General features: G+C 35.0%; 1 protein-coding gene across 2 annotated transcripts in view; it reads left to right on the forward strand.

Moving 5' to 3' along the window:
• Positions 1–3915: 3915 nt before the first annotated feature.
• The window catches only part of LOC140441816 (mitochondrial basic amino acids transporter), a 39653-nt gene continuing 24102 nt past the window's right edge, over positions 3916–19466 (forward strand). The window contains exon 1 of one of the 2 annotated variants that reach the window (XM_072532747.1): positions 3916–4112. The gene's annotated coding sequence lies outside the window, so the exon portion shown is untranslated. Of the gene's footprint in view, positions 4113–18813; positions 19055–19466 lie in introns of those variants that run through there. The other variant, XM_072532746.1, reaches the window with a different exon arrangement.

Raw genomic sequence — 19466 nt, forward strand, 5'->3', positions numbered from 1 at the left:
TCAGGACTAGTTTTATTTGAGTGCCTCAGAGACAAAAGTGCCTAACCACAAAAATTTCTTTTACTGGATTAGGCTAATATGTGCTTATAATTTCTGTAAAAATCGTGTGCAGAATCAGCCTAAACTTAATTTTTGTTGGTATGGTGTCCCCATCTATAAGCTGGTTTTCGCACTAACAAAATGTCATAGGAAGCTTGCGGCAAAACTGCTTAACCAACAAAAAGATGGCGGATGTAAACATATGTAGTGATGCATCGGAGCCTTTCGGATCCAATTTCAGCGATATAGATAGCGATTATAATCCCAGTTCTTCAAATATCGAGTCTTCAGGCAAGACAGTAACAATATTAATATTTAAATATTTTTTTATTAACTCCATTTAGTACAACAATCTGCCCATTAAGCATTAAGCATTTGGTATGGTAAAAAATATTTAAATATAAAACAAGCAAACTAATCCTTAAATATCCATTTATAAACAAATGTGGCTTAGGCTGTTTTGCCGCAAACTTATTTGTAATATATTTTTTATTGTTCTAGACGAGAATAATGATGATTTGAGTGAAAAAAGTCAATTTATTGTCCAACACTAAGAATCGAGACAATGATGAACCAGAAGGCAAAGCGCATCAACATTCCAGAAAGAGAATAAGAAATAAGCAAGATATAAAACAAAGATAGCCAGAGAGAGAGGAGAAGAATAGGTCACGGAAGAAGGAAAACGAAAAAATGCTAAAGAACTCGTAATTGGACCACGTTCGTGCAACATGAAGTGTCATATGAAAATTTTTATAGAACGAAATCATAGCATCTTTAAAAACTACTACTCGCTTAACTTGTTAATGAAAAATGCTTTTATACAAGATCAAATAAAAGTAGAAGACAAAAAAAAAACTTATACACAAAATCAAAATTCACAAAGAAATTGCACACCCACAAAATAGTATAACTAATTTCATTCATTGTCATATAACTGTCTTTTTACTGTAAAAAATTTCAATAAATTAACTCACATTTCTAAAATATATCTCTTGAATAAATATAAATAACTTTAATAATTTAAATAATATAAAATATCACTTTCATTTAACAAACAATCACATATACCTTACTCCTATTTCATTTGTTAACATCTCTCCCATCAAGAACTTCCTCGTTAATTGTCAGATAGTTACAAGATTAACCGAAGATCACCCATTATCAGCAATACAGGATAGTTTGAACTATGTATCACGAATAATTATCTAAAAATTCTTGTACCGACATGTAAGTAGTATTTTGTTTATTTCTAATTTATTACAATTCAATAGATTATCTCTTACCAATTCGTGGGTTTTCACTTTGTCTGCTAAACCAATTTTATGCATTGCAAGGTTTAGAAAGCGAAACCGATCGTTTTGGTAGTAAAATTAAATTGATTGTGACTAAGTCTAATTTTATTTATCTATCTTAGAATATCTTTTATTATTTTGAGTAATCCTATAATCCTGGATATCGGACTAAAATATTATATTTGACCTGCTTTTTTCGTGATAATTGAGTTTTATGTCATTTCTAAGAATGTTTCACTTTAGTGAAACATTCTTAGTAAAACATTCCTTAGTGTTTTTTTGCATGTCAAAACACTGCATGTCTAATACATATTTCACGTTCCAAAATCATTTCTATCGTCAAATCAAAGGTGCCCCAATGGGATCGCCCCTCTCTCCCGTAATAGCAGATATATACATGGAACATTTCGAAACAGTAGCCTTGTCCTCGTCAAATCTCAAACCCACCTGCTGGTTACGGTACGTTGATGATACCTTTGTCATTTTGCCCCATGGTAAAGACACATTAGATCTCTTCCTCTCCCACCTGAATGGAATACATCCCAGCATTCAATTCACGATGGAAGTTGAGTCTGAAGCGTCTTTGCCATTCCTTGATGTTCTTATTCAGAAAAATCCACCTCACAGTTTTTCCTATTCCGTGTACCGGAAACCCACTCATACAAACCGCTATCTCAATGCCCAGTCACATCATCACCCCGCCCAACTTAATTCAGTCATCAACACTCTTATTTCCCGTTCCATAAGACTTAGCGACAACAATCACAGGTCATCCGAAATCAATTCAATAAGACAAACACTCCTACAAAACGGCTACCACAAAACCCAAATCAATAGAAGCATTCAAAAACTTCTAAACACCATTCCATCCAAAAAAGAAACCTTGCCGCCGGATCAACCCAAAATCTTTCTACCTTTCATTAAAGGTGTCACTGACAAGATCAGTAGAACTCTTATCCCTCTTAATATCAAAACCATCTTCACCACTCACTCCAAATTGTCCAATCTCGTCAGATCCGTAAAAGACCAAATCCCCAATTAAGACCATGGTGTCTACGAGATACCTTGTTCCAGTTGCCCACGTACATACGTAGGACAGACAAACCGACGAATCCATAACCGTATTTACGAACATTCTCTATTAGTCAAACATTCCGATACCACTTCAGCCCTAGCCCAACATCATATTCAGACAGGCCACAAAATAGATTTCGAAAAAGCAAAAACCATCGCTCCCATCCGCTCATTAAAAGCGAGAATCATTCGTGAAGCTATCGAAATCGAAAAACGGCCTAACAGCTTGAACACGCGCGATGACGCGAAACGATTGCCGGCAACATCGCGACCCCTGTTTCAGCGACCTCCCGCCCACACCGCTCAGGCCACGTCAGTTCAGACCACGTCAGCGCATACCGTTCCCGCGCATACAGCGAGTATAAAAGCAGCCACACAGGGTAAGACCGGTTGTCACTCGACACTGAGGGATAGGCAGATTGAGACCTCAGTGCCGAGAGACAGTTCTTGCAATATAGAACACGATCACTCTTGATAATAGCTCCAAAATGGGTGCCGAAACAATGAGTTTTAAATTCTCAACGCGGTTCTTCCCGAGAATTCAGTAATTTTCATATATATATATATATATATATATATATATATATATATATATATATATATATATATATACAATTTACCATCAACTTCGAGTTTTTTTATCGAAGTTAATTCATTTTCTTCAGTTGAAAAAACGTTTCTTGGCTTATTTCAGATGCCACTCAAGATGTTCTAGCAGCTTAAGTACTTAGGCAAGGTTTATTTAATAAACTGTGCTCGATATCTGCCTTTCATTTTATTAAAGTTCATTTATTCGAGTATTCAACCTTATATCACAATATATATATATATATATATATATATATATATATATATATATATATATATATATATATATATATATATATATATACATAACCCTGGTACTTCTCGTGAAATATTTTAGGTGTACGCTAATAAAACACCCAGTTTTCATGAAATCTAAAATAAAGAAGAAGGAGGAAGACATCATGTAACTCTAGAAAACTAGAAAAAAGAGTACTTAAAGAAACCATTATAAAGTAAAAATAAAACCGAGTACTGTTGAAAAAAAAATTGGATAATAGAGCCCATATATTCTAAAAAGATTAAGAGCTTGACCACATAAGATATGGACTGATGATCTTGATAGATTGCAGATCCAATGTGAAATAGACAAACGGAAAATAGGAGGCTAATGGAGACGAATAGGAAAGCTCTATTCATAATGTGAATAGGTAATGCACTATAAAAAATATATAGATGACTTCCTCTTCCCGCTAAATTTCATTAAGGTTTCCTTTCACAATTCATAACAATATTTAACTTCTATAACTAATGAAATTATTTATTTATATCACGTATATGTTAGATTAAATATGTAAAAATAAGTCACAGATTTTATTCAATTGCCAATAAACAACTCAGTTTCTTATCTGCCATAATTGCGAGTATCCTCATTAAATATATAAACTATTCTTTGCTGCTGACCTTTCAAGACCCTATCTACTGCGTAAGTTTCCAGAGGTTATTTAATCACATACTAGCCTGATTTGCAGTCAAGCGAATAAGAGTGGTGTAAATTAATTCAAAAGCTTTTCATTGTTTACCCCATTAAATCAATTGTTACACTTCATTATCAATAACCTTTTGGCCATTTCTGTTGTAAGAGTACGTTAAGCTGTAGCGTCTGTCAATTGAATCCTTAAGGTAAGTTTACTTTATTTTCGTAAGATAGTACATTTTTAAATATTTATTAATAAAAATAAATGGATCTAATGTTTTTTTCAAATATTGTTTTAAAATTTAGACTCAGCTACTTCTGTAATGACTCATTGTAAAAGAGGATGGCTTTAATTGGCTTTTACACCAAAATATAGGGCAAATTACTTTACTTTAAAATTTCGGCCCAGTATCGGGCTACGTTGGTTCCATCTTTGTTGGCGAGCCACAAATCTTCGAGGGTACATCGATGAGGACAGTTTCTCCATGTGTTGTCCAAGATGTTCCATATTCTGTGTTTCTCCACAGTCACAGTTCACATCATCTTGGTAAATTTTTCCCCATTTTGCCATGTTTGATTTTACTGGAGCGACCCCCGTTCTAATCCTATTCATAGTTTTCCACGTTTTAAAGTCTAGGGACTGGCCGGTCCATTGAACCTGGGGAAGAGGAAAATACTCAGGCGGTTCATCCTGCACTGTTCCAAAGAAGCTTTTCCTAGATTTTAGTCGCTTTAGTGGTGTTCGAGCTTTGTATAGGGCATGCCGCTCGTCCGCGATCTTTTTAATTTTCTGTATGTGCTCTGCAACGCCTCTGCGTGTTGAGGGTTAGGCAAAACCCACTGCTTTATATAGATTTAAGAGTGATGTTGGTTTCATGCACCCGGCTACTATCCTGCATGTCTCATTTAGCGCAGTATCAACTTGTTTGGTGTGGACAGATCTGCCCCAAACGGGGCACGCATATTCAGCAGTTGAAAAATACAGTACTTGTGCCGTTGTTCTTAAGACGCCAGGACGTGCGCCCCATTTACTTCCCGTTAGCTTTTTATACCCTCTTAAATGTGTTCTGTTAGTGCGAGGACTTGACCCGTGCAAGATTTGCCGGGTTAGAATCCTTTTTGTTGTGGGATGAGGAACTTGTCTATATTGTTTCTATTCTGGCTAGTATGAGTCTCGCGTATAGTTTGAAAAAGGGACACAACAGCAAGATAGGTCTGTAGCTACTGGGGTTGTCTGGGTCTTTTCCTGGTTTTAACATGGCTATTACTTTAGATTTAGATGATTTTGTAATTTCGCAGGTTTTGCAGCACGTGTTATAAAATTGCAAGATCCAGTTTTGTGCTCCTTGGCCTCGATGTTTTATTTGTTTACTGCATATATCATCCACACCTGCAATTTTCCCGTTTTTTAACCTGTTCATACCGTCGTGGAGTTTTTTTTAGTGTAAAAGGAGTACCTAGGTTATTTGTCTCCGAATCCAATCTTCTTCTAGTGTTTGGGCCCTTATATCGGTTCGTAGTTCTTCCATTCATAAGGAGTTAAGCAGCGACTTGGTTTGCTGTAACCTTGCAAGGTGGTTTATGTTCTTTTGTATCACCGCTAAGTTTTTTTACAAGGTTCCATGCTATTTTGCTACTATGTGTTAGGTCAATTTTTTCCAGGGTCTCAATTCACTTCTCTTGTTTGGCTTAACTTGGAGCTGTTGGAGTAGTACTGCTCCGCAGTCAGCCGTTTCTTGGCTAAAAGGGTCAGTGGAATAGAGGGTTTCGTATATTCTCATTAGCAAATTACTGATCTATTGGCACATTGTTGTAACACCAGTAATGAGAAACTTGTAAAGAATATATTCAAATTTTTTTAAGAAATCATACCTGGGGTTTTACAAGACAATCTTGCTGAAGGTTCCAACAATAGTAGGATATCGTATTAGACCGTCGAATTTCAATACGAAGTTTATCCGCGATTTTATCTTTGATGCCTTTTTGTGTACTGAAAATGTCATATGAGATAAGCAGGAAAAAAAAAATGAAATTTAGAGTTGAACCAGGGTGCGTTTTTCTGAAAATCGAATTTTCCTTATTACAAAAAATTTGTTTGGTTCCACGATTTTATCCCTTATGCCATTTTATGAATCGATAGAGGAATATTGATTCTCTTTTTAAAAATTTTGACATAAGGGGTAGGTACTGGTGCCCTAAAGGTATAAATTAAACCTAAACAAATGTTAATAGGTTAGTGTCCGTGATTTTCATGCTTCATGAATCCGCGATTTTATCTCTTATGCCAATAAAACGAACGATTCATTTATACTTTTTAAGATGAAGTGATTACCTGACGTGGCGTTTGGGTGGGGATTGGTGCGAAGATTTTTAACCGCAAAATTTGGATTGGTAGGTGGACAAACGATGTTTTCTTTAGGAGAGGTTTTTATATCAAAGATAACCGGAGCCAGTCATCTATGTTATTGAGACAATTCGGCTGTTTCCCAATCTGTATGGCTTCTCGGATATTTTTTATAGAAACGTATGGAGCCTATGGTTCTGGAGCTATCAAAATCAATTTTGTGACCTTTATAAAGATGGTGTTAACCTAGAGCTAAAATTAAAATCAGAATTGCAAAGAGAAATGGAATGTTCATAATTTTTATTTTGGATTATACGATTTGTTTCGTCTATTTAAGATCGTGGACAGTCTGCACAAGGAATAAAAGTTTTTATTGGGTCTGGGTTTTTGTGTTGAGATTTCACGCCCAATCTCTATAAACAGTTCTTTTTAAAAATTTTAATATTTTATAATTTACTAGATAGGTACCCCACAAACTTCGTACTGAAATAGAATTAAATAATATCTATGTCATTGTCTTCTTCTTTTTCTTCTAATGGCGCTACAACCCTTTGTGAGTCTTGGCCTGCTTAACAATGTTCTTCCATTCTGCCCTGTCGGATACTTTCCTTCGCCACTGCCTGATGTTCATGGTTTTAAGATCCCTCTCTACGTCGTCTATCCATCTTTTACGGGGCCTTCCTCTTGTTCTGTTTCCTTGTCATAGTGCAATAGCTAAAAATTAACAAAAAACCAAAGGCAAACATTCCAAAATATTATATAACAAAAAAGTTGAATTAATTTAATACTTTCTAATAAACAATACTTGTGTGTTTTTTGCGTTTCTTAAATATATAAGATAACGGATTTAAATGTCAGTTGGTAGTTTAGAATTTCTTTCCTAGGTGGCGCTAGGACTCGTCCAGGAGAAACTGCAATTCCGTGTGACGTATTGTCTTAGTATTTTATTAGATTAGATAATAACAAAAACTTAAATTGGATGAAAATAAAAAGATTATACACAGATATTTTTTAAATATGTGATGAAACCACAATTAATTGTAATAAAAATTCCATGTCTTAAAAATTGCTAAATAAAAATTGTGGAGTCATTGAATTTTATTACAATTGATTATGATTTAATTCCACTTAAAAAATATCCGTGTTAATTCCACATCAACAGATTCAGAACCACGTGAAAAGTTTTTACTCAAACGTTTGAAATCTTACAACTTGAACTCCTAGCTCAAGTTCTTGTTGACGCTACTTTCTAACTATATTTTTTGTTGAAGTGCAAAGCTATATTAAACATTCGATTATAGAACAAAAATGCAGTAATATATAATAACAGTTTATTTTAGTCTTTTTTAACACATTTTTTAAGTATAATCTAGATCTAAAAATATCCTAAATTGATTATATTAATATTGATTCAATAAACCTACGTATTCCAAAAATGTTAATTAAGTAGGTACCTACATAAAAACGCTTTTATCAGGAATTACTATACGCGTTTCTTTTGTTTTCAATTTCCGTTTGTTTATAATCTTTGACTTAAATGTATTGACATTTCATCAGGTTATTAAATTTGCTGAGGGTTGTTTGTAACAGTACAAAATTTCAACAAAAAATTTATATTCTCATCCTGTTAACAGATTTATTAAAGGCAAAAGTTTTATACAACGCGTGGCAAATCGACGGAGCTAGTAGGAGTAGAAATATTAGGAAATTTGTTTTATAACTAGGGGTTTTTAATATAGACAATATAGACAATTTTTACATATTATTTGCGTTGGTTTCAGATGTACCATTTTTCCAATAATTTAAAAAACTTTGTTTTTTTTTCATCATCATCATCATCACTGACTCGACAACCCTTTTTGGGTCTTGGCCTGTTCCAGGATTCTTCTCCATTCTGATCTGTTTCGTGCTTTTTTTCTCCAGTTTTTTATTTTTAAGGTTGTTATATCATTTTATATTTGTTCTAAGTATCTCAGTTTCGGTCTTCCTCTTGTTCTTTTTCCTACTGGCATCTGTTTGAATATTTTGTTTGGTATTTCGCCTTCTTCTATTCTTTCTACATGTCCTATCCAACGTAGCCGTCCTATTTTAATGAATGTTATAATATCCGGATCCTGGTATATTTTGTATAGTTCAGAGTTGTATCGTCTTCGCCATATTCCGTTTTCTTTTGTGCCCTTATATATGTGTCGCAAGATTTTTCTTTCGAAGGTGGCTAACAACGTTTCCTTTCTTTTAGTGAGTGTCCAGGTTTCTGAGCCATATGTGAGTACCTGTCTTATTAGGGTTTTATATATTTGGCATTTTGTCTTTCTTGCGACGTTATCTGATCTTAGGTGTCTAATTAAGCCATGGTAACATTTATTTGCAATAAATATTCGCCTCTTCAGTTCCTCCGTAACGTTATTATCAGACGTGACTAGGGATCCCAAGTATATAAAGTTTTTTACCCCCTCTATGTTGTATTCTCCTATTGTTATATTTTGTGGCTGCCTTATTTCTGCGTTTTTACTTACCTGCATATATTTTGTTTTGGTCTGATTGATTTTAAGACCACTATTTTGTGCAGCTCGTTCTATTTGGTTGTATGCCTCTATCATTTCTCTTCTTGATCTTGCAATTATGTCAACATCATCTGCAAATACTAGTATTTGCACGCTTTTAATAATGATTGTTCCTCGTGTATTGACTGTTGTGTCCCTCAGTATTTTCTCGAGTACGATGTTGAACAATATGCATGATAGAGCGTCTCCCTGGCGTAGTCCCTTTTTCACATCTATATTTCCGTTAATTCATTTTGTATCCGGATTCTACTTTCTACTTTTAGAGATTCTTTTATAAGTTCTATTAGTTGTGATGGTATATTAAATTCTTTCATTGCTTTTATTAAGAACTCTCGGTTTATATTGTCATATGCGCTTTCAAAGTCTATGAAGAGATGATGTGTGTCGATGTTATATTCACTTGTTTTTTCGAGGATCTGTCTACAGAAGCCACTTTGGTATTTGCCAACTATTTTTTCAGCGTGTGGTCTAAGTCTTTCATAAATGACATTGGACATTATTTTGTATGCTGCATTCAGCAGCGTGATTCCACGGTAGTTTCCACATTCTAACTGATTTCCTTTTTTATGTAATGGTACAATAATACCGCTATTCCACTCCGTTGGTAGCTGTTTATTCGACCATATCTTTGTTATCAATTCATGTATTGTTTTTTGTAGTGCGTCTCCTCCGTCCTTTAGTAACTCCGATGCTATTTGGTCCGATCCCGGTGCTTTATTGTTCTTTAATTTTTCTACTGCTGCTCTAATCTCGGCTATTGTTGGTGGAGTCTTTTCTCTGTTGTCTGCTTGGTCTAATGGTATGAGGTCGTCTCTCTCCGATGTCCTTCAAACTTTTCCGTAAAATGTTCTGTCCATCTACTTAGTATCTCTTGCTGTTCTGTCAATATATTACCTTCCTTATCTCTACACATCGTTGTTCTCGGTTTGAAGTATTTTCTGCTTTTGTTTAGTCTCTGATAAAATTTTCTTGTCTCTGTTGATTTACTTAGTTCTTGTAGTTCTTAAAGTTCTTTGTTCATATATTCTCTCTTTTTTCTTCGGTGAGTTTTCTTTTCTTCTTTGCGTAGTCGTTTATATTCTTCCTCTGCTTGTCGGGTTTTGTGCCGCTGTTGCATCAGTAAATATGCTCTGTTTTTTTTGTCTGTGATGATTTGACATTCTTCGTCAAACCAGTCATTCGTTATTGTTTTTCTTTCTCTACCTTTTATGCCTAGTACTTCTTTAGCTGCCTCTTTTATGATGTCTCTGCATTCTTCCCACTCTTTATTTAGGTTTTCATGTGTTATTCTGTTTTCTATTTTGTTTTTTATCTTTTCTTTATACTCTTTATTTTTGTTTGTTTCTTTGAGTCTTTCTACCTTGTATCGTTCATGTTTAGAGCCTCTTTCCTTTTTGATGTTTGAAATTCTAGCCCTTACCCTACTTTCGACCAGGTAGTGATCAGAATCCGCATTTGCCCCTCTTCTGGTGCGGACGTTTATTATATTCGATTGGTGTCTCGAGTCTACAATAACATGATCTATCATATTTACTGTAAGTCCATCCGGGGATTTCCAGGTACCTTTGTGTATATCTTTGCGAGCGAAGTACGTGCTGGCAATCACCATGTTAAGTGATCTTGCTAGGTTTATTAACCTATTGCCATTGTCAGTTGATTGCTCATGGAGACTGTGCCTACCTATTGTGGGTTGGAATTGCTGTTCTTTTCCAACTTTAGCGTTTAGGTCTCCATAGATTATTTTTATATCATTTTTTGGGCATAACTGATGTGCGGACTCTAATTCGTCATAAGACTCTTCTTTAATTTCCTCTTCTTTTTCTTCTGTCGGGGCATGCGCATTAATTAGACTGTAGTTAAAGAAACGACCTTTAACTCTTAAAATGCACATTCTTGGACTAATGGCTCTGAAATCTCTTATAGTATGCTTTACTCTCTTGTTTACTATAAATCCTGTGCCCAAGATGTGATCTTTAGCAGAAATCCTCTATTTAAAAAAAGTATAAAAATTAAATATTATTTTACATTAATAATAAAACACAATAAAAACAAAAAAAGAATATTTTTTCCTAATATTTCTCTTCCTCCACTTGACTAAGTATACAATTTGGCAGGTGGTAGTCTGGTTAGTGTTATGCCCCTTGCATACAAAATCTTTACATACATTTTCGTTATATTGGGCAATGTAGAATAAATAAAATTAAACTCCCGGATTTAGAAAATCTTGGTCACCGGATAGTTCTAGATTAGATTAGATTAGATTATGTGAGGTCGTTAAGGCCATGCGGCCTCACCGCACTTCGACCTATAGAGATCTTTTGTGCATACCTTAATCTAGTTAAACTCTAGAATGCCAATACTTCTGATGAAGTTGATTAGCTTCCTAGGTGACTTGTTTCCTATGTCAGAGGACGCCAGACTGACCTCTCCTAGGAATTTTAGTCTTTTGCAGAACAGTGCTACGCAGTTGCATAGTATATGTTCTGCCGTTTCTTTTTCATTGTGACAGAAACGACAGTTCTCACTATCTGATTTGCCCATCTTCTTGAGATGATATCTCAGAGGGCAGTGACCAGTGAGAAGGCGAGTGACCATTTTGATATCTTTTTTACTCATTTCGAGAAGGCGGTTTGTTGCAGTAGGCGACACTTTTATGAGCCTTTTTGCTTGCCTTTGTCCTGATGTGTTAGACCAATATGATCTTAGTTGATTGAGTTCCCAGGTACGGAGTTCCTCTCTAATGTGGCTTTTCGATAGTCCACAGAAGGGTTCCGGACCCTGGAATGGGGTATTAGCTCCTTCTTTTGCGAGGCTGTCAGCTTCCTCATTTCCTGCAATTCCCTTGTGACCTGGCACCCACATCACAGTTACATTGTTGCGTTCCGCCAGCTTCTTGAGAGATTGTTTACAGTCCCAAACCAACTTCGACTCACATGTAAATGACTTTAGAGCCTTTAAGGCGGCTTGGCTGTCTGATAAAATAAGGACTCTTGCCCTACGGGTGTCTCGGTTGAGACATTCTTGGGCACTTATGTCTATAGCATGTATTTCTGCCTGGAATATAGTTAGGGCGTTTCCAAAAGATTTAGATAGCCTGAAATTGGGCCCAGTAACTCCCACTCCTGCCCTTTCATCTATCTTAGATCCATCCGTATACCATACGAGTGAACCTTCTTCCACTTTTGGTTCAATTTCTCCACCCATTTGGTGGTTTTTTATGACCACTTCAAAGGGTGTTTCAAAGTCGAATTTGACTGGCATAACATCTGTCGGCATGTCCTTAGAATCCAATGGAATTTCTTCTAAGATTTTCAGGTGGCCAACTAGATCTCCAGGTTTCATTATTTGTGTCTGTCGCAGTTTTAAGGCGGTAGTTACTGCCTCCCTCCTTATGCAGAACTGCAAGGGAGGAAGGTTCAGCATCGCCTCTAGAGCTGCAGTGGGACATGTTGACATTGCCCCTGTGATTCCCAGACAAGCTAGCCGCTGCACTTTTTGAAGCTTGGCGTTAGCTGTTGTTTTTTGTGTTTTTGGGCACCATACGAATGATGCGTATGTGACCATGGGCCTAATTATTGTTTTATATGACCAGAGAGTCATTTTCGGTTGTAGGCCCCAAGTTTTTCCAAACGTCTTGCGGCAGGTCCAACTTGCCACCAAAGCTCTGGATAAAATTTTTTCAATATGACTATTCCAGGTGAGTTTTTGATCTAGGGTTACCCCCAGATATTTTACTTCCTTGGAATAGTCTAATGTGGTGCCATTCATAGTTGGAGCCTGTAAATTATATTTACGTCGCCTTGTGAAAGGTATCAAAGTCGTTTTACTGGGGTTGACATTTAAGCCCTCTTTCGAGCACCAACTTTTAATTTCGTTAAGAGCAGTTTGAATGAGACTAGATATAGTCTGGTCATGCTTGCCTCTAATTGTAACAACTAGGTCATCTGCGTAACCTTGGGTTATAAAACCAGAATCATGCAACTTAGTGAGAAGGTCATCCACAACCAAAGACCACAGCAGAGGCGATAATACTCCCCCTTGAGGGCACCCCTTTACCGCTGTCACAGTCACAGATTCTCCTCCAATACTAGCAGTGATGATTCTAGTTTTTAGCATTGACTGAATCCATTGTATTAGTGAGACTTCAATGCTCCTCTTTACTAGTGCTCTTTTTATGGATTCAAAAGAGGTATTATCGAATGCTCCCTCTATGTCAATGAAAGCGCAAAGAGCTATTTCTTTTGCCACTATTGTCTTTTCAATTCTTTCGACTAGCGAATTCAGAGCATTTTTAGTGGATTTGCCAGTCTGGTAGGCAAACTGATGTTTGTAAAGTGGTTTCCTCGCTAATGTTTCGCTTCTTATGTAGTAATCTACTAGTTTCTTCATTGTTTTTAGGAGAAAGGAGGTCAGGCATATAGGACGATAAGACTTCGCTTCGTCTGTAGGCGCTTCGGATAGTTCTAAGACGCTGTTGTATAATTTCTTATTTCACTTAATCGCTAAAGTCCACTATATCCTCGACATCTGACAAATTATCAGCCAACTCTTGTAACTCTGGGGACGTCAAATATTTTTTAGAATTTATATACACAGAATTATTGTTTACAATTAATACTTTGTAAAAATGCCGTAAATTCTACAACTATAACCTCAGCGTCTCACTGACATTTAAATAAATCATATACCGACGCGGTATGTGCGTCGTAAGTAGCCTAATATCCTCATTTGAGAATAGCGGTACGGACAAGCGGATGTAACTAATAATACTTTACGAAAACTTGAAATTAGTACAAATGCGGCACACAGGATCGATAGCGCGCCGCCGGAGGGTTTTTTTGTGTCCTAGAAGGTGAACAGAACCGCCTTCCAGCCTCGGTTATGCAGGATTCCTCCAGCGTGTCCACGACGATATCCAAGACCGCACGTAGGGGTTGTTCGGACACCATTGGCGTCAATGCCAGAGAACTACCCTGCTAAAAAACACCCTCCTCAGCGGTGAATTTCCGGCCGGATCGCCCGAATTGAGATGCACCGATCTCTCAATTAGGCACAATTCTCATGCATTCTAACACTTTCTCCTGAAACTGACTGAATTCTTCTCTCTCTGTTCCTCCCTGTTCATGTTCAATCTCGTCCCTTCTCATTCTGCCTTATTTTCTTGCTTGCTCCTAGCAGCCTGCCTCCCTTCGGGTCGCCTTTCTTCTTGTTCCTTTCTCTCCAACGATCTATCAACGAGGTATCAGCGATTTGGTGCACGTTATCTTCTGTAATGTAATGTAATCTGTCAATTTTCTTATGATTAGAACGCTTTCCCCTTTTGTCGGTTACACCTGACGCCCTACCTGTCATTGTATTTTTGTTACCAGATGTTAGGGTATCATAAACAACTGAGTTATTTCCTTTAGAAAATTCAAGAGTCGTTAGAAAAAATGTTTTACATACCTTGACTCTTTCGTCTTTTTGGTCATTAAAAAATATGAAATGAATTGTGTTTGGTTTGCGATATACCTTGATATCTTTTTACCGGGAGCGCAGTGGCGCATAAGACGATAGAGTCTCGTCTTTCGGTGAAATTTTTGTCCCAATATTCGGCGTGACATTGCTGTTGCCACTGTTCCGAAAATTTTATACATGTGTAGAGACATTTATCACCACATGGATCGCGCGTGGGATGATCTTCTTTTAACTTCTTTATTGTGTTTCGTACTTTGTCTTTTAAAGTTGTACTTGTTTTCTTCCGTATCCTTTTAGTTTCACTTTTTGTAATACCAAGTTCTTCAATTTCTCTATCTGGTTTTTGTTCTAAATCTAACTGCTGTTCTTTTTCATGAGGGTGTTCATTATGAATTACACTATTGTTTACAGTTTCTATTTCTCTTTGTACTGGATCATTTTCACCTTGAAAATTTTGGTTTAAATTTAATGAATTAAAAACTTCTAATATTGTGTCAATGAACTGTTGTTTTCTTCTGGTATAACAGTGTTATTTAAAGTTTCTACTTCACTGCAAACTGAAACATTTTGAGATGGAGTAAATACCTTAAGTGTTGTGTAAATTAACGTATTTTCTTTTTCTTCGTTACATTTTGAAGAATTCTGATCTGGATTATTTAAAAGTTTCGCTGGTTACAGAAAATTTAAGGAGTCAATATCTTCTTCAATCAGTGGATAAGCAGGTATTATTTCGGTTTCAAATTGAGCTTTTATAGTTGTTAAGGAAGTTGCACTATCATCTGCCATTGGTTGCGGATCTTTTTTTAAGTTGGATTAAGTCTTATTGAGAACTTCATTGATTTGTTGATTTTGTTTAGACAACATCGATAACATTAAAGCTTCTCTTGATAAATTACGTCTAGGTATCATTGCTTCAACGTTTTAGAGTGTCAATATTCTTATTAAACCGCCCACCTAAAATACATAAAAAATCGTTAGATCTTATGCAAAAGATGAACTGACTAGCTCAAAACAAATATAAAATTTTTTTAACTGAGAAATATAAACGCAACTTTATTTTCTGTTAAAATATCCTAGTGTTTGTGTAACGTTCTATTAATAAATTTTTTTTATAGTTACTTTTTCCTACTCTTTTTTAACTGTAATTTTAGAAGTTTCATTTTCAGTGTTTACTATATATATCATGTTTTTAATTTTTGAGCAAGCAACTTTTAAACTGTGTCAGAATTGGTAATATTAGTTAAGCAACAATGTTGGTCAATCAAAATTAGATTCAAGAACCTAGAATATTATATTTAACGTAGGTACAACTTTACTGATAACTGAATCTTTAAATACATAATATGAATGAACTTACCTGATTAAATAATGCGAAAAATAAAATGGATATTATATCTTCTTGGGAAAACGGGATCTTAAAATTACAACTAAACAAAATTAAATCCACAAACGAAAGAAGTAATACTCGTCAGCGTCAAACAATTAATGACAATTAAACTGGCAAAAGCCACGTCAAAACAGCCAGTCACGCCATAACATTTGATGAAAGAATACCCTAACTCCAAAAACTATTTCGAGGTATTTCACAGAAGACGGCCTTAAGTCCGTATTCATAGGCGTAATTTGAAGAAAAAAGGCCCTTAATACAAATGTTTGTAGATTTGGGGTAATTTTAGTTTTTTTCGCTACATAGGGCTTTCTTTTAACAAAAATGACACCAAACTGGGTTTAGGGCCAATATATATTTCACAATAACTCGTCATTTTGATGATATAAAGCTTTCTAACGATATTTATAGGTGTATTTTTATATGCCGATTCATAAATGCCCATAAAAGACATTTACAAAAATGTTGGAGTTGGGCCTTTTAGCTTATGAGGGCAGAATAGTTATCTTTATTTTCTCGTTAATTTTTTGGACAGCTAATCTCTTACAAAAATGAACGTTGTATTTGATTCTTATTAAAACGGACAGTAAGTTTTTTTGAATCGGAGATCGGATGTGTTACAACAACCGAATTAGTTTCCGAGGTTTGAAGATTTCGAAACCGTTTTCATATTAAAACATAATCTAATTCCCATTTAACAACATTTAATCACATAGGGTATTTCAAAAAATGGTAACCCCGTCTCTAGGGTAGGTAAAAAACTGAAAAATAATTGGGGTTTGCTTAGTAAAAAATTTTTGTAACGCCATCCGTTTAGAAGATACAGGGCGTTGAAGAAAAAAAATTTTACGCATTTTTTACGATTTTGCCGAAACTACTAGCAACATTGTAATGAAATTTTATACGAATATGTTTTGGAAGCTGATACATCCCATGAATTTGTTTTTATATCTGATTCTCATAGAGGGCGCTAGTTACACGGATCGTACTAAGTATTAGTCAATATAACTTTTTAAGAGTATAATTATTAATCAAAATTTCAAGTAAACTTAAACATCATTTAATTTTACACGAAAAAGGTACTCTTGGTAAAACTCGATACTGTGTACCGTTTTCGGAATATTTTGATTTGAAAATTATGAAGTAATAATTGATGCTGGTAGTAATGATAAAGTTCTAATAGGTATACCTCTATTTTCTCCTAGTGTGCCATGGGAATCTGACATTTATTGATTGTTATGACGATATATCAACAATAATTAGAGTTTTGAAACCTTGTTATTTGTAAAATCAAATCAAAATGTACTCAAATGTTGAATACACTGACATGTTATTAACCTTAGGCGAATGTTTAGGATGTTCTAGTGTAGCTGTGACACGTTATGCAGAAAAGTTTCCTAGAAGAAACTTACCAAGTAAAAAAACATTTAGAGCTGTTGAACGACGTTGTCGAGAAACTGGGAATGTGAGACCAAATAAAATAAATTCTGGTAGACCAAGAACAACAAGAACAATTAATAAAGAAAATAATATTTTAAATTTACTTGATCAAGATCCAACAGTTAGCGTAAGGAATATAGCAAGACAAACAAATACTTCTTCTTCAAGTACTTGGCGGATACTGAAAGAACAGCAATTACATTCTTATCATTACAGACAAGTCCAAGAGCTCTTGCCAGATGATCTACCGGTTAGAGTGGATTTTTGTGAAACATTGCAACAATGGACAGCCCACAATCCAAATTTTTTAAAATGCATTCTTTATTTAGGGCCACCTTTACGCGACAAGGTATGTTTAACTCCCATAATACACACTACTGGTGTGATGAGAATCCACGAGTCAAAAGGGTATCACATTACCAACACTCATTTAAAGTTAATGTTTGGGCAGCAACTTTAGGTAACAAATTAATAGGTTATCATATTCTACCTGGAAATTTAAATGGTGGTATGTATCTTGATTTTTTAAACAATTCCTTATTCGAGATATTAGAAGATTTAACACTAAATGAGCGAAGATCTTTATTTTTTATGCACGATGGAGCTCCACCACACTTTGACAGAAGGTGTCGTAATTGGTTGAGTAATCATTTTCCGAATTGATGGATTGGTAGAGGTGCAGAAGCTCCGATTCATTGGCCTCCTCGGTCATGCGATTTTAACCCTTTGGACTACGCAGTTTGGTCGTATATTAAAGAAAAAGTCTATGCTACAGAGGTAAATTCACGCCAAGAATTGGAAGAAAGAATTCAACGTCAATTTAATGACATCATAGCTGATCCCCTACCGTTTAGAAGGTTAATGGAATCTTTAGAAAAAAGAATAGACTTGTGTATTCGCGAAAACGGAGGGCATTTTGAACACTTACTGTAATTGAATTTTATTTTATGTTCTTAGTCATTAATTTAATTTTCTTCTTGTGAGTTTTGTTTAATTACTAACTATTTTATACCAGCATCAATTTTTACTTCATAATTTTCAAATCAAAATATTCCGAAAACGGTACACTGTATCGAGTTTTACCAAGAGTACCTTTTCCGTGTAAAATTGAACGATGTTTAAGTTTACTTAAAATTTTGATTAATAATTATACATTATACTCTTAAAAAAGTTATATTGACTTATACTTAGTACGATCCGTGTAACTAGCGCCCTCTATGAGAATTAGATATAAAAACAAATTCATGGGATGTATCAGCTTCCAAAACATATTCGTATAAAATTTTATTACAATGTTGCCAGTAGTTTCGGCAAAATCGTAAAAAATGCGTAAATTTTTTTTTTCTTCAACGCCCTGTATCTTGAAAACGGAGGCGTTACAAAAATTTTTTACAAAGCAAACCCCAATTATTTTTTAGTTTTCAACCTACCCTAGAGACGGGGTTACCTTTTTTTGAAACACCCTGTAATTTAAAATAATGTATTAAAATGAGGTATTACTTTTATGAAATATAGAAAAACCCAAATACCGTCGCGCAACAGTAAAAATCTTTCGAAAAATGTTTGCACAATTTAATAAAACTAAAATTAAAATTATTGATTTAAATATTGCACAATAACAAGTACTGATATATCTTTAAAGACATTAACCTTCAAAGGTCAATATTTCAATAATCTATTAAAAATTTGTGTTTAATATACATAATAATTTTTAATCATTCATTAGGTTGTAAATATGTTTTAAATGTAACACTCACTTATGTGAGGTGCATCTCTAATCAGAACCAACAAATAACATGCATGTTTCGGTAAATAAGAGTAAAACAATAACAGTTGGTGAGAAGTGTTAAACGTAATTTTCTTTTAAATTAAAATTGAAAATCTTTATTACTGTGAGTTCCAAAAAAGTTTAAAGCATTCGGATTTAAAAGTGTTTACTGTATATCTCCTGCAATGGTATGTTTAATCTCATCAATTATATAATTTTTCGGTTTTTCAACTTAGTAACTGTTTTATTTTTAATCTGTATTTTCTCTTTTAAAATCAAATGTTTATCTAATCTATTTATCAATAAATATTGTTATGTCTCCGTCGATTGTAGGTACACATCCGGTTCTCCCTATACCTTCATCTTTCTTCATAATGACAAGGCAAAAAGTTCGGGTTAGTTTGGAAAAATATTATATAATAGTCTCCCGTTTTATACCGCTGTCGCGGCTTTGGGAGTATAGCAGGGTAGTCTGCTATATCTAGGGCCTACGGTATACAAGGAAGGTAACATGGCCAGTGCTACGCTTCAACCGTCTATTATTACCCCTGGTTTTACCCAAGGTACTCATTTTTATTCAGGCTGAGTCGACCTGGGGCC

Source organism: Diabrotica undecimpunctata, chromosome 5, assembly GCF_040954645.1.
Source record: "Diabrotica undecimpunctata isolate CICGRU chromosome 5, icDiaUnde3, whole genome shotgun sequence".
Lineage (NCBI taxonomy): Eukaryota > Metazoa > Arthropoda > Insecta > Coleoptera > Chrysomelidae > Diabrotica > Diabrotica undecimpunctata.